Consider the following 16,046-nt stretch of genomic DNA (forward strand, 5'->3'; position numbering starts at 1 on the left):
AAAGCGCACAAAGCGCGGTGCACATAACAAAAGTAGGCGGAACACGGGGCGGAACACTCGGAATGGGGAAAAACTCGTGAAAATGTGGACGTCACGGGGGAAGTACAGGAAGCAAGTGCGCAGAACGCCCACACGCTCGCCTACAACACGTATTCATGGAATCGAAATGGGCAAACCAGCGCACGGGCAAAGACGCACACTGACCCAAACCCGTCCGCCACAGGAAGGTAGGCGGTAGTGTACCTGCGCAGGAATAAAATGTGCGCCAAAATGTGCGCTAACAAAAAGCACAAATAAACAGCTCTGATGAATGTCCCATATTGTGGCCCCCTAGGACAAATGACGTGCAAAGGTGTACGCGACAAAACAGCGACATCTGCTGTTTGAAAAATTTGCTTGTGCGTGTATTTTGTGTGTGCGCGTGAAGTTTCACACTCGATAGGGCATGGGGGAGCAGGGTACGTGTATTTCAGGGGTGTGTGTGAAGTTCCACACGCGATTGTGCCTGGGGGAGCGGGATACGTGTATTCCAGGGGTTCGCGGGAAGTTTCAAACCCGATAGGCCCTGTGCGAGTGTGGTGCGTGTATTCCTGGGGTTCGCGTGAAGTTTCACACGCAAATGGGCTGGGTACGTGTAAATCTGGGGTGCGCGGGAAGTTTCACACGCAATTGGCCTTGGTCGAGCAGGGAACATGTATTTCAGTGGTGCACGGGAATTATCACACGCGACAGGCCCTGTGCGAGTGGGGTACGTGTATATCTGGTGTGCAGGGGAGTCCTACATGTGAATTGGCAGTGTGGGTTCTCCCAGGTGTTCCCTCTACACCCTCCACGGCCCCTGCAGGCAGCCCACACCACAGGGGGCTTCATGTTCCACAGGCAGCCCATCCACCATGGGTATGCCCCCCAGGCAAGCCACATGTCAGCTTGCACCACTACTACTACTGATCACCAACGTATGACCCCCTGCACCCCCACCCCCCAGCAATGCGGGGCACCTGCCAGCAGGCCCCCACTCATGTCCCACTCATGTCCCCCTGCACTCCCACCCCCCACCAGTGCGGGGCACCTGCCAGCAGGCCCCCACTCATATCCCACTCATGTCCCCCTGCACCCCCACCCCCCACCAGTGCGGGGCACCTGCCAGCAGGCCCCCACTCATGTCCCCTTGCGCCCCCAGCCCCCACCAGTGCGGGGCACCTGCCAGCAGGCCCCCACTCATGTCCCACTCATGTCCCCTGTACCCCCAACCCCCACCAGTGCGGTGTACCTGCCAGCAGGCCCCCACTTATGTCCCCTTGCACACCCACCCCCCACCAGTGCGGGGCACCTGCTAGCAGGCCCCCACTCATGTTCCCTTGCACACCCACCCCCGAGCAGTGAAATGGCTATCCCACGACACAAACCAAAAGTCAACTATGTACATCAACACATGTCCGTCACATGAAGGTAGGCGGTAGCGTCCCAGCGCATTAAAAAAATGTGCGCTAACGAAAAGCCATATATACAGCTCGATGAATTTCCCATACTGTGGCCCTCTAGGACAAATGACGTGCAAAGGGGTACGCAACAAACACGGACAACTGCTGTGTCAAAAATAGTGTGTATTTCGGGTGCTAGCAGGAAGTTTCACACGTGATTGGGCCTGGGCGAGCGAGGTACGTGTACTTCAGGGGCTCGCGGGAAGTTTCACACATGATTGGGGCTGGCCGAGCAGGGTACGTGTACTTCAGGGGCTCGCGGGAAGTTTCACACGCGATTGCGCCTGGGCGAGCGGGGTACATGTACTTCAGGGGCTCGTGTGAAGTTTCACACGCGATTGGGCCTGGCCGAGCGGGGTACGTGTATCACTGTGGTGGGCGTGGAAGTACAGGATACAAATGCGTGGAACGCCCACACGCACACGCAAAAAAAGTCACGCTAATACGGAAACACGTACGCAAGCAGGAAGCAGGCGTACGTCGACCCACGCAGCATAAAAGTGCGCGCAAACAGCAAACAAGCTCAGACGCCAGGATGAATATACCGTTCCTAGCAGCAGTGGCCGTGGGATACCACAGGAGGAGGAGGAGGAGAGCCAGGGCCAGAATTTTTACACCCAGAACCAGCCTTTTTGGGATGCCTGATGACCACGTGTATGGGAGGTATAGGTTTCCACCTCACATAATACTCGACCTGGTCAGTGAGTGGGAGGATGACCTCACATCACCCACCCTCTGCTCCCAAGCACTCAGCCCCCTGGTGAAGGTCCTTAATGTACTGCACTTCTTGGCCACTGGATCATTTCAGCGGACAAGTGCCATAGTGGGGGGGTGACCACGCAGTCACGCTGCCTACACCAGGTCTTGGCCATCATGACTGCACACCCATCAGTACGCAGGTACATATACCTGCCCAGAACACCTGCAGAAAGGCAGGCTGTCGTCCAGGATTTTTACGGGGTGGCACACTTCCCCAAAGTGCTAGGAGCCATTGACTGCACCCATGTGGCTCTACGTCCCCCCAGGGCAACTGAGCACATCTACAGAAACCGCAAGCACTGGCATTCCATCAACGTGCAGGTTGTATGTGATGCCAAGGGAATCATCACCTCAGTATATGCCAACTATCCAGGGTCCACCCACGACAGTTTCATTTACAGAATGTCAACCCTAAACCGGGACCTAGAAGCTGGTCGACATGGCGATACATGGCTCGTTGGTTAGTATAAATGCCACAGTACATGCATGCATGTCAGATACTGAGTAAAGTCACAACCCCACTAATGATACCCATCACCACCTCCCCAGGGGACAGTGCCTACCCTCTGAGCACCCACATGATGACACCAATTCGGAACCCCACCACGCCACCAGAGGTAAGATACAACACAGCCCATATTGCAACCCGGGGCATAGTGGAGTGCACATTCGGAGTGCTCAAGTCATGCTTTCGCTCCCTTGACCGCTCTGGTGGGCAGCTGCTATACGCTCCCCCAGTAGTGTGCAGGATCATAGTGGCAGCATGTGTCCTGCACAACATTACAACACGCAGGGGCCTGCCGGTGGTCATGGCTGTGCCCCCACATCCCCAACCACATGCTCGCCCACTGCGCATGGGAGGGGAAAGGGCACGGGGTGAGGCATCCCGTACGCAGCTGGTGGCTAATTACTTCACCTAAAATCACACCCCTGTGGAGTGCACACAGTCCTGGCACATACCAGCTGACTATCAATGATGATGAGTCAACTGACAGTCAACTGTCACAACCATACCAGCCTGAGATTGTTCACCTGGTAGTGTTCCATTGTGTGCATCCCTACCTACACAAACACCACCAATGCTGTGTCATCAAAAGACACACTTCTATGCTGCTAAAATCATTACCCCCTTGCAAGATACAACATGACAACAGTGCCATGTCACCCAACACCTCCCCAGCATCGCCCCCAACACACCATGGCATGTCACGCTATGTTAGAGCAAACAAAGGAATCCCCAAAACATGACACAAGTGTCACAAAGTACAGTGTCCCGATGGGAAAATATCCACACACAATGTGCTCCCATTAATGTAGAACTGACAACACACATGACCAAAGACTTACCACAATACAATGCAGCTAGCCACCCCAAACATAGCATTCACATTACAGTACTAAGTTAAAGGATACGTAGACTTACAACCTGGTGATGCTAGCACATAGACCACTCCCAACTGTACAGTGTTGGTGTCACACAAATCTTGAAGTGCACTGCTTACAACATGAACTCCATCTCCAAAGTAGACAGCCTTGTGAAGACATGTGGAATGAACCTGCAAATTAGGAGGGAGACATGGATGCACAAGCACACATCAATACACCATGCAGTGTACAATACTACAACAATATGCACTAGGAATGTATACACAGTATTGACTACAGACTGCCCACACATGTCATGGGAGTCCAATGTCACTGTGTAAGTTACTGTCACTTGGGCACACCCTTTGCAAGCTCATGGTAACGGGAAGCAGGAGGGGTGTGTGTCTCACGAACCCTAGCATCTAACCCAAACTCAGTACAAGCCTGCATGTGCCCAGCCGCAATACAGTGGATGCCCACGGGAGCCACACAAGGCAACACAATGTAACAAAAAAGCAAAAATCAAAAATCAAAAAACTAAATCCAAGAATCAAAAATCAAAAATGGCCATGTGGGGGGTGGGGGGGTGGGTACAAGGTGCACACCAACAGCCACCTGTGTGGATGTTGTGAAAAAAAAACACATTTTATTATTATTATCCATGGGCTCATGGCCTGCACGGCTACGCTAATGTGAGAGATTCTGAATCGCTCTAGTCGCTCTCATCACCCTGTGCTGCTGCCGCCACAGGAGGTGGTGGTGCTATGGGAGGCAGCCCACGCAAAGCCCTAGTCTGGTCCTCCATGGCAGCAAGCATGTGGGTGTGGAAGGTCTCATTCTGGAGGATTATGGTGTGGAGATCCCCATGCACCACCTGACGTGATGCCCGACCTCCTCCCGAGTTGCCTGCATCTCTGCTGAGAGCGTACGTGTGACACGCTCCAGCAGCTGTTCTGTCCTCGTGACAGTGGAAGCCTCAAGCTCCACAAGAATCTGCCTGAGGTGACAGACTTCTACCCTCAGGGCTTCCCTCTGGCCCTGGGACTCTAAAGAAATGGCTTCCCGCAGAGTGTCCATGGCCGCCCGTCTGTCCCTGTTGGACGCCAACATGTCGTCCCTGAGTGATTGGCAAGTGGAATCTGTTGCCTGCTGTAGTTGCTCCATCTGCCTCTCTGGGGGGACAATGGAAGTGGCCACCCTCTCCATAGCTTGAGCCATCATCTCAGATGCTGCTGCCTGTTGGTTTGCCATACCGTATATGGATCTCTCCCATGCGGTATTGCCTGGTGGTGTACGTCCACCGCGTTGGCGGGCACCACACCTGTCTGGGGCAAGGCAAACTGTGCCTTGCTGTTTCGGCACTGCTTGAGGCTGCAGGACTGCATTCCCCCTCTGATCTGCTGTCCCAGGAACAGGATCAGATTTTGTGGAGTGTGGCCCTGCATCCGTAACCACCAAAGGCGGACCTACCAACACTGACATCCCCATAGTGGGCTGTACCCCTGGTGCAGGTGGGTCGGACAGAAAAGAATCCCTCCCAGAAACACCTACCTGCGAAGCCACATAGGTCTCATCATCTGAATCAACACCCAAAAAGAGGTCTGGTGAGGTGCGCCCAGAGACACCCCTGGAGAGAACGGTCTGCAGCAAGAGTGGGTTCTCACCCACCACCACACCCCGTCCCCCAATGGTGCCCGGTCGTGGCTGAGATCCCTCCTGGGTCTGCACCATCGCCTCACCGTCAACAGCATCAAGTGCGTCATCCCCTGCAGAAACATGAAAGACAAAAAATGGAAACAGGCATTTTCACCATGGCGCACAATTAGGCCTCACGAGGTACAGAACCAGCACTTGATTGACACATGTCCCACATGACTATAACCCTCCCATGCATGCACTGTCACTGAGTTTGCAGTGGAGGCAAATGTCAGACACTGATGACACCAAGATGGAAGAGCAACACATTAGCTGCATGCTGGCTAGCAGAGCCATCACACATTGGCATGTGAGTGGCATGTCCAATCCACATACATGACCATGCCATCACACAGATGGCATGTACCATAGGCATGTCACATATCGTTTGACAATAGGGCTCAGATATGCGTAGTGAAAGTGGGGGGATCGAAACAATCAGCCTGAATGAACAATGAGAAATACAGAACAATGTTGTTGCAAGATGCCACTTCAAGGGCAACTGGCGTGATGTTGCACAAAAAGTCTACGGTGGGCAGGAGGGATACTGTAATCCCCAAATCCAGGGGCGCAGAATGTTTTGGATGAAGCACATGGGTGACCCAAACCACACAGGCACAAACACCCTCACCTGGCACTCAATCAGAACCCCTCACTCACACAACATACACATGGATCACACACACATGCACGTGCACTCACTGGACAGTGCCTCGTAATCTGGCAGATGTCCCACACCTTAGATCTGTTCCTCTGTGACGTAGGTCCCAGCAACAGACTCATGTACAGTGAGTTCAATGTCCTCTTGTGGAGACCCACCTCCAGTCACCAGAGTAGCGGCATGACTTGAGGCCAGCTTTTTATTTGCCCTGCGCTTAAGGTCATTCCAGCGCTTGTAGCACTCACCAGCTGTGCGCCTCACTGATCCAAGGGCACTTATGATGTCCGCGACGGTCTGCCAGTTTGCCTGACGTCGGGCAGGAGTGGTCTTGCACTCTGAAGTGATCAACATTTCACTGTCGTGTGCGTACACATACTGCACAAGTGCATCACGTTCGGCATCATTGAAGCTAGGCTTCCTTTGCGTGCGGGACTGCCTAGCCGTGTCTGGGGTATCAGCCTGTAGTGGACGAGCACTCTTCCTCTTTTTTTTGGAAGGTGGTGGGGGTCCTGAGTGGCCTACGCTGATCTGGCCACTAGGGGCAGGAGCACCGGTGGACTGTGTAGTTGGAGTGTGGGAATGCACACTGAGCATGGGACTTGGTGCAAGCATTGGCTGAAGTGTTACGTATTCAGGGGGAACGTTAGCAAGATGGACTGGGACCAACACTGCCCTGGATGGGAGAGTCAGAGCTGGTGTGGATGGAGCTGCAGCTGCCCCTGCAGCCTCCCCACCCTGCCTACTCGGGGCAGCAGATGACATAGCTGTCCCTGATCCACGTGGCCTGGTGACACCAACTTGCACCGCCACACGTGGCCTAGACTTGGCGACAGGACAAAAGAAGAAGTGAACGCTGTTTGAGGAAAGAGGCCCAACAGAAAATCAGAAAAAAGCTGTCAGAGGTAACAGGGAGTACGAACTAGAAACGCTGTGAAGTAAATTGCGTGCGAACCGACAAGAAGTACAGAATTCACCCACTCGCTCTCCACGAAAAGCATGTACAAGGAAATCACGTCCTACACGCGCCTTTTGAACCGGCCCACGCGTCCCACATCACTTCCGCGTATACGCGCTAATGCCCTATCCTACAATTACACGAGCTGACACTCGGACGTGCAGTTCTTGGATGTGTAACATGCACCCGTGTACAGGGAAACGCCTGCGCACGCACGTCACAGACGCGCTTACGCGCTAAGGGCCTTTGGTCCAATGAAATCGCGTACGCGTGCTGACGCGCTTACGCGCTAAGGGCCTTTCCTCGAATTACACGCTGACGTGCAAGATTTTCACATGCCAAATAACTCAGTATCAAGCTGGCCACGCGTAAGCACACGGAAGACCACGCTCCTGCCCAGAAGGCCGAATTACTGCCCCCCAGAGACCCGAGCACGCTCTCACCTGCCATCTGCTGCAGCCTGCCTGCCTGCTGCCCACGTGCCCTGCTATTTGCTGCCTGCACATCAGCCAGGGTTGCAGTTGCTGTGACCACCCCTGCTGGAACCGAAGACTCCCGACTGGAGTACCATCTCGCTCCACAGCCCAGCCCCAGGATCCAGTTGCCCACCCACTCCTGCCTCTGGGGTTGCCATGTCGGGCACTACACCACCTAGCACCCCTGTCAACCCCCAGCCAGAGAGGCAGAGGGCCACCAGCTTCACTGCCACTGAAGTTGGTGTCCTGGTGGAGCAAGTCCTGGGCAGTATGATGCCCTCTACGGAAGTTCTCGCGCCGACAAGGAAGGACGGACCCGGATCTGGACGGACATCGTGACAGCCATCAACGCGGAGGGGGTGGCAGTCTGCCTATTCCATCATGTCAAGAAACGCTGGGAGGACTTCAGGTCCAGGCCCCTCAGCATGGCCCGGCGCCTCTTGAAGGCAGCGGATGCTAAGGGGCGCCGGGGCCACCTGTCGGAAGATCAGATGAGGGTCCTGGAACGCATATCCCCAGCGCTCCATGACCAGGTCCTTGGGAGGCAGACCCGTCTGGAGTCGAGCGGTAAGTGTACATGCATACTGATTGTATGCTGTGCGTGTGGTGGTGTGCCAGTAGTGTGCAGGTTGCACATGTGTTTTTGTCGGGCCATGTATGTACAGGGCCATGAGGCTGACACATGTGAGGTCTCTCATGTGTGACACATGGATGGTGCATGTGTGTGTGAGCTTGCATGCAAAATGCTGATGTGTGGGCACACATGTTTGGATGACTGTGTATGTAAGTTGGGATGGTTGTGGTGTCACACATGGATGTCGGTTGCAGCTGCATGTGTCTGCACCGGGTGCATGTGCATATGTGTGTATTTGACAAGGGTGCAAGAGTGATGTAACATGGATGCCTGGGACACTGATGTGTAGAAGACTGATTGCCAGATGTCACATGGGTGCAAATCTCATCACTGCGACAGTCGTAGGAGGTGTACACATGCATGTGAGTGTGGTGGCGTGTGTGCGTGTCTAGTGCACTCCTTGTGTTTAATGTGATGTCAGGCTCACCTTTGGCCGTTCATGCTGTTGTATGTGTATGGATGGTGCTGACTGTTGCAATATGGCTGTGAATAGCTCATGTATGTGAGTTTAAATGACATGTCTGAAGTTTGACAATGACACTCGTGTGCAACTGTCATGTGTGTATGAGTCCATTGTACAGTGCCCTGATGCCTGTCTCCTATCTCTCAGTGTCTGCAGTGTCAACTGATGAAGAGGGCAGAGAGAGTGCTGTGGGGCACAGCGGCAGGGATCGCACCGCCAGCCGGAGACGCAAGGCCCGGCTCCCCTCCCAGGTTGTCATCTCGTCGGGGAGTGAGGAGTCCGGTGTCGCGTCACAGGTCGCAGCTGCTGAGGGGAGGTCCAAGAGGCGGAGGTCGGAGTTGGACTCCTCGGCAGCAGAAGGGGCAGCTGAGATCCCACAGGGTCTGACAGAGGAAGATGGCATGGAGTCATCCAGGTTGGTGGGGGGTTTGGTGGAGGAGGAGGCTGTGCAAGGGACAGAGACGGGGTCTGGAGGTTAGGATTCCACTGGTGCTAGTGGTGCAGGGGCAGGGACAGGAGGCAGCACAGGCCGCCGCGGAGGTGCCTGTGTGCAATCCTGTCCCTGATCCTGTCACTGCATCATCTTGCACCAGCAGGGATGCCTACGTCCAGACCCGTTCCCAGGGAGGGGATTGGCTTACACCAACTGGCCTTCCTCTCCCTGCGGATGTGGCTATCCGGCACCGGGTTGAGCCTGTCCTGGGTGGGGTGGCATTGCGTCAATGTGCCATGCGAGCTGACCTGCAGTCTTTTCATGAGGAGACTGCACGTCTTCTCGCATGGCTCGTTGACCGCGTTGACCCACTGGGCCAGCTCACCAGGGCCAGATTCCTCCGTTTTCTGGACCTTGTTCCGACCCCCCTCAACTGAACCCCCTATGCCCCAGTCGTCCTCCATGCCATCTTCCCACCACCTGGGTACCCTGTGGAGCTGCCTCTGACCCTGCGGCCAGGCTGGTGGAGGACACATCCCTGCCACAGTCGGGAGTCGTACGTCCAGCAGGGGTGGCCACATTAACAACTGCACCCCAGCCAGAGGAGGATGTGCAGGAGGCAAGAGCCAGGGCACAGGCAGCGGCACAGCAGCAGCAGCAGCAACAAGGTGGGAGCCATGATGGCTCAGGGCCTTCATCATCGGAGGGGCAGGCATCGGCCGGAGGGCAGGAGGACCCTGGACGGGAAGTGTCTTCCGTGTGGCAGCGGTTGGGCCATGCCATAGATGGGGAGCGGCAGCGGGTGGAAGAGGCACGGCTCACAATGGTCAGGGCGGAGAACTCCATGCGGAGGGCCCTGAGGCGGGCCGAGTGCCTCGAGGCCATTCGCAGGGACCTGGAGATCCGGATGTCATTGTCCCTGTGAACCCTCGGGGCCATGGAAGAGGACCACCTCCAGGACATTGAGCAGGAGTTCGATGATGCCCTGGCCCGGGACATCAACCAGTGAGCCGTTGGACTTGCCTGCTGCCCTTGTAAATAGTTAGTAAGTGTTAGGTTTCCTTTCGTTATTTCTTTATTTTGGACCACTTGAACACTGATCCACATTTTTGTATATAGTTATTTTTATTAGGTAGTAGCATTTTGTAGGTTTCATTTATTGAGTTGGGATCATGGACCCTGGATTCTTCGTTTGTACATAGTTCTACATTGGATTCATCTTTTTTACATTTTTTTTGTGTTCACCATGGAGCAATGGTTTTTACTTTGTTTTAAACCTTGCATTTTATTATTTGGACTGTGACTTTGGACACCATTCCCATTTGGATTTCTTTGGCTTATTATTTCTTGTTTTTCATTATTTACCGGACATGGACCATTTCTTTTGTTATTCCCATTGTTGTGTGTTTGATTTGATTTACGTTCATGTTATCTTCAATATATGTTTTTTAATACTTCTATTTGTGGTATTATCTCATTGGTTTCATGCATGTCATGATTTGTGTTTTGAGATTCACTTGCACCCATTGTGTGTGTGTGACGGACAGGTGTTCATTTACATAGTTGCCAATGGGGTTGGGTCTTTGTGCTGGGTAGGCTGGCCATAAGGGCCATGATTTCGGGTCGTCATGACCTGGGGGCAAGGGGACATGAGCCGGGGCCTTCTGGTAGGTGCCCCGCATTGCTTGGGGGTGCAGGGGGACATGAGTGGGGGCCTGCTGGCAGGTGCCCCACACTGCTGGGAGGGTACAGGGGGACATGAGTGGGGGCCTGCTGGCAGGTGCCCCTCACTGCTGGGGGGTGGGGGTGCAGGGGGACATGAATTGGTGATCAGTAGTGCAAGGTGACATGTGGCTTTGCTAGGGGGCATGCCCATGGTGAATGGGCTGCCTGTGGGACATGACCAGGGGTGCAGGGTAGTCCCCTGTGGTGTGGGCTGCCTGCAGGGGCCATGGAGGGTGTAGAGGGAACACATGGGAGGACCCACACTGCCAAATCATGTGTAGGACTCCCCGGCACCCCCGTAATAAACGTACGCTGCATCAATCGCGGGTGAAACTTCCCGCAAACCCCAGTTATACACGTACCCTGCTGAAATCACGTGTGAAACTTCACGCGCACCCCAGGAAGACTCATACCCCGCTCCAACAGGGCCCTTTCGCGTGTGAAACTTCACGCGCACCCCAGGAATACACGCACCCCGCTCCAACAGGGCCCTTTTGCGTGTGAAACTTCACGCGCACCCCAGGAATACACGTACCCCGCTCCAACAGGGCCCTTTCGCGTGTAAAACTTCACGCAGACCACAGGAATACACATACCCCGCTCCAACAGGGCCCTTTCACGTGTAAAACTTCACGCGAACCACAGGAATACATGTAGCCCGCTCCAACAGGGCACTTTCGCGTGTAAAACTTCACGCAAACCCCAGGAATATTGGGCCTGTGCGAGCGAGCGGGGTACGTGTATTACTGGGGTTCGCGGGAAGTTTCACACGCGATTTCTGCAGTGTACGTGTATTACGGGGTTCGCGGGAAGTTCTACACACGAAAGGGCAATGCCCGTGCACAATACGTCACAGACGCACTTACGCGCTAAGGACCTTTGGTCCAATGAAATTGCGTACGCGTGCTGACGCGCTTACGCGCTAAGGGCCTTTCCTCGAATCACACGCTGATGTGCAATTTTTTCACGTGCCAAATCACTCTGTATCAAGCTGGCCACGCGAAAACACACGGAAGACCACGCTCCTGCCCAAAAGGCCAAATCACTGCCCCCCAGAGCCCCGAGCAGCCTCCCACCTGCCATCTACTGCTGCCTGACTGCCTGCTGGCCAGGTGCCCTACTATTTGGTATGCAAATTAACAAGGGGGGTCCTGGGAGTCCCTCTGCCAGACATTAGTCCTGGTTGCGAGAGACTTACCCAGAGTCTTTAGCTCACTATCTTTCACAGAGAAGAAATATCCCAAACATATCAGTCTTTGTCCTGCCCTGGGGCAGTCCAGCACCGAAATGCTAGGCAATTCTCCTCTGAACAAGAGTACCAACAGCATCCCCAGACACGTGTTTCGGTCTGGTTGGACCTCATCAGTAGGGAGGAGCTGTGCCTCTCTAAGAATAGTGAGCAAGGGGTCCACGTCTGGATTCCCCTAGTAACTTAGGGTGAGACCCAAAGTTACTCAAATATGCAAATTAACAAGGGGGGTCCTGGGAGTCCCTCTGCCAGACATTAGTCCTGGTTGCGAGAGACTTACCCAGAGTCTTTAGCTCACTATCTTTCACAGAGAAGAAATATCCCAAACATATCAGTCTTTGTCCTGCCCTGGGGCAGTCCAGCACCGACAAAGACTGATATGTCTGGGATATTTCTTCTTTGTGAAAGATAGTGAGCTAAAGACTCTGGGTAAGTCTCTCGTAACCAGGACTAATGTCTGGCAGAGGGACTCCCAGGACCCCCCTTGTTAATCTGCCCTACTATTTGGTGCCTGCACATCAGCCATCTGCAGGGGTCCTTTTGCTGTGTCCACCCCTGCTGGAACTGAAGACTCCCGACTGGGATACCATCGCTCCACAGCCCAGCCCCAGGACCCAGTTGCCAACCCACGCCTGCCTCTGGAGTTGCCATGTCGGGCACACCACCATCTGGCAGCACTGGCAACCCCCAGCCAGAGAGGCAGAGGGGCACCAGCTTCACTGCCACCGAAGTTGGTGTCCTGGTGGAGCTTGTCCTGGGGCATTATGATGCCCTCTTCGGATCATCACGCGCCAACAAGGAAGGACGGGACAGGAGCTGGGACGACTTTGTGGTTGCCATCAACGCGGAGGGGGTGGCAACCCGCAACATCAAGCAAGTGAGGAAGCGGTGGGAGGACTTGAGGTCCAGGACCCTCATGAAGGCCCGGCGCCTCGTGGAGGGGGGCGGGGGCACCATGAGTACCATCCAGCTGAGGGTCCTGGAACGCGTCTGCCCAGCGCTCCATGCCCAGATCCTTGAGAGGCAGACCCGTCTGGAGTTGAGCAGTAAGTGGCCAAGCATTGCCGTGTGAGACAGGGCATGTTGCAGTGTGCTGGTTTTCTGATACTTGCCTGTATGTGTGACATAGGCCATGTACGTATGTGTGTGTGCAGGGATATCATGGTCATGCATGTGGGACCAGTATTGTGTGAACCACATGGTTGTTGCATGTGTTGAAATGCAACATGGGGAGCTCTATGCGGAATGGACACATGAAAGCATGCCAGTCTCTGTTTCTGGACATGGGTGGGGGTGAGGGATGGGTGCTGATGCCATGTACATGTATGGTGTCCATGTCTGTGTGTCTGACCTGCATGTCTGTGACTTGTAAATGCCATGGATGCATGACACATGTCTGTGACAATGTTTGGATTCACTGATGCAGCCTAGTCATCCTTGTATCCACTGTGTGTGCGGTGTACGAGTCCAGATGGATGAAACTACGGTGAGGTGTGTGCATGTGATAAGCATGACCCATGATGTATGTGAGTTTCAAACCAACATTGTATGTTTCAAGAGTCCCTTGGACATGTATGCTAATGTCCATGGCATGCACCATGGCTGTTACTGCATGTGTTTTGCCTGCACTGACCCATGTGTTGTAGAGGGACATGATGGAAGTGACTTTTGACAGTGCCACTCATCTGCTATTGCTTCCTGTCTAGGGGACCATTGTACAGTACCCTGATGCTTGTGTTCTGTCTCCGTCTACTCAGCACCAAGTGAAGAAGAGGACGGAGACAGCGCTGTGGAGCAAAGTGACGGGGATGCCCCCCCGGCTGCAGCGGAAGGGGTGGTTGAGCCCCCACAGGGGCTTGCAACGGCGGAAGACGGTGTGGAGCCATCCAGGTTGGTGGTTTCCACAGAGGAGGAGGAGGCCGCTACTGAGACGCACATGGGGCCTGGTGGGGGCATCCCTGCTGGTGCAAGTGGTGCAGTCCAGGGGCAGGGGCAGTAGGCAGCACAGGTCGCCGTGGAGGGGCCTGTGCATGTCACTGTCCCTGACACTGTGACCGTACCACCATGCACCAGCAGGGATACCCCATTCCAGGCCCGTCCGCAGGTAGGGGGGATGTCCATGTCATCTGACATTCGTCTACCTGCGGACGAGGGGACCCCTGGCTGTATGGAGAAGGTCCTGATTGGTGTCTCATTGCGCACGGGTGTCATTCGTGATGAGGTGCGTGCTTTCTGGGGGGAGCACGCACGTCATCACGAAGAGTACCGTGCCAACGGGGCCCAGTTGGGAGCGACCATGGTCGGGGGTTTCCTACATTTGTCGGGCACTCTGGTGACCCTCTCCTCCTCTGTGGAGGCTATGCGCCAGTCGTTCTCCATGCCGTCTTCTGGCCCAGATGCCACCAGGGCCCCCTGTGGACCTGCCCCGACCAACGCAGCCAGCTCGGTGGGGATCCCATCCCTGCCACAATCGGGAGTCGGAGGTCCAGCAGGGGTGGACACACCAGAAACTGGACCCCAGCAGATGGAGGATGTGATGGCATCATCGGGCAGGGCACGTGCACGACGGCGTCGGTGGATTCCATCTGCCTGGATGCTGTCATGCTGGCAGAGGCAGTTGTGTCGGCGGCAGGCTCGACGTGGGAGGCATCATGGCTCGGGGCCATCAAAATCAGAGGGGCAGGCATCGGCCAGAGGGCAGGAGAACCCTGGAATGGGAGTGTCTTCCGTGTGGGAGCGGTTGGGCCAGCAGATAGGTGTGGAGCGGCGGCGGGCGGAGGAGGAATGGCTCACAATGGTCAGGGAAGAGAACTCCATGCGGAGGGCGCTGAGGCGGGCTGAGTGCATCGAGGGTATTCGCAGGGAGTTGGAGCTGGACACTGCATTATCCCTGCGAGACCTCGGGGACAGTGAACATGCCCGCCTCCAAGCCATTGAACAGGAGTTTGATGATGCCCTGGCCCATGACATCAACCAGTGAGCCATCAGACTAGCCCACCGCCTTTGTATATAGTTATTTAGGTTTAGGTTTAATTTCTTTATTATTATGATTTGGAGACCACGGACTTTGCTCCACTTTTTGTATATAGTTGTATTTTAGATAGGGTTTTTGTTAGGTTTCATTTGCTTTTGGGATAATGGACCCTTCAGACTTTCTTTTTCAATTTTCAGGACATGTATATACTTTCTTTTAGTCATATTCACATGGAGTAATGTTTTTTTATGCTTTTCATCTTTGGATTTCTTTCTATGGACTTTGGGGATGCACCACTTATATTTTTTAATTTTTTGGATTTCTTTTCTTGCTTGAATTTGACTTTCTTTTTCTTATTTCGAAAATTATTTCTTCTTTTGCATGTGTGCTTTTCATTTTGACATTTGTTGTACTTTTTAATACATTTATTTATTCTACATTATTGGTGTGGTGTACAGTGATGGTTTGGTGCATGTCTCCATGAGCATTGGCACAGTCATGTGTTGCAACTGTGTGGCTCTGTAGGACATTTGCTGATGGGCATGCTTGTTCTTTTCAGACTATCATGGAATGGGTGATTTACTAGGGAGTGGGTGCAGTGGATCGTTGGGTGTTTGCACTGGGGGTGGAGGGTTGGGATTTGGGTTGGCATTAGGGCCATGGGTCTGTATAGTCATGGCGTGGTGTTTGGGGGACATGTGTGGGGGCCTGCTAGCAGGTGCCCCTGACTGCTGGGGGAGTGGGTGCAGGGGGACATGAGTGGGACATGAGTGGGGGCTTGCTGGCAGGTGCCCCTCACTGCTGGGGGTGGGGGGGTAGGGGGACATGAGTAGGACATGAGTGGGACATGAGTGGGGGCCTGCTGGCAGGTGCCCCTCACTGCTGGGGGGTTGCGGTTCAGGGGGACATGAGTGGGACATGAGTGGGGGCCTGCTGGCAGGTGCCCCTCACTGCTGGGGGGTGGGGGTGCAGGGGGACATGCGTGGGACATGAGTGGGCGCCTGCTGGCAGGTGCCCCTGACTGCTGGGGGTGGGGGTGCAGGGGGACATGAGTGGGACATGTGTGGGGGCCTGCTGGAAGGTGCCCCTGACTGCTGGGGGTGGGGGTGCAGGGGGACATGAGTGGGACATGTGTGGGACATGTGTGGGGGCCTGCTGGCAGGTGCCCCTGACTTC

This window comes from Ambystoma mexicanum, chromosome 2p, assembly GCF_040938575.1.
Source record: "Ambystoma mexicanum isolate Mex_15411 chromosome 2p, UKY_AmexF1_1, whole genome shotgun sequence".
Classification (NCBI taxonomy): domain Eukaryota; kingdom Metazoa; phylum Chordata; class Amphibia; order Caudata; family Ambystomatidae; genus Ambystoma; species Ambystoma mexicanum.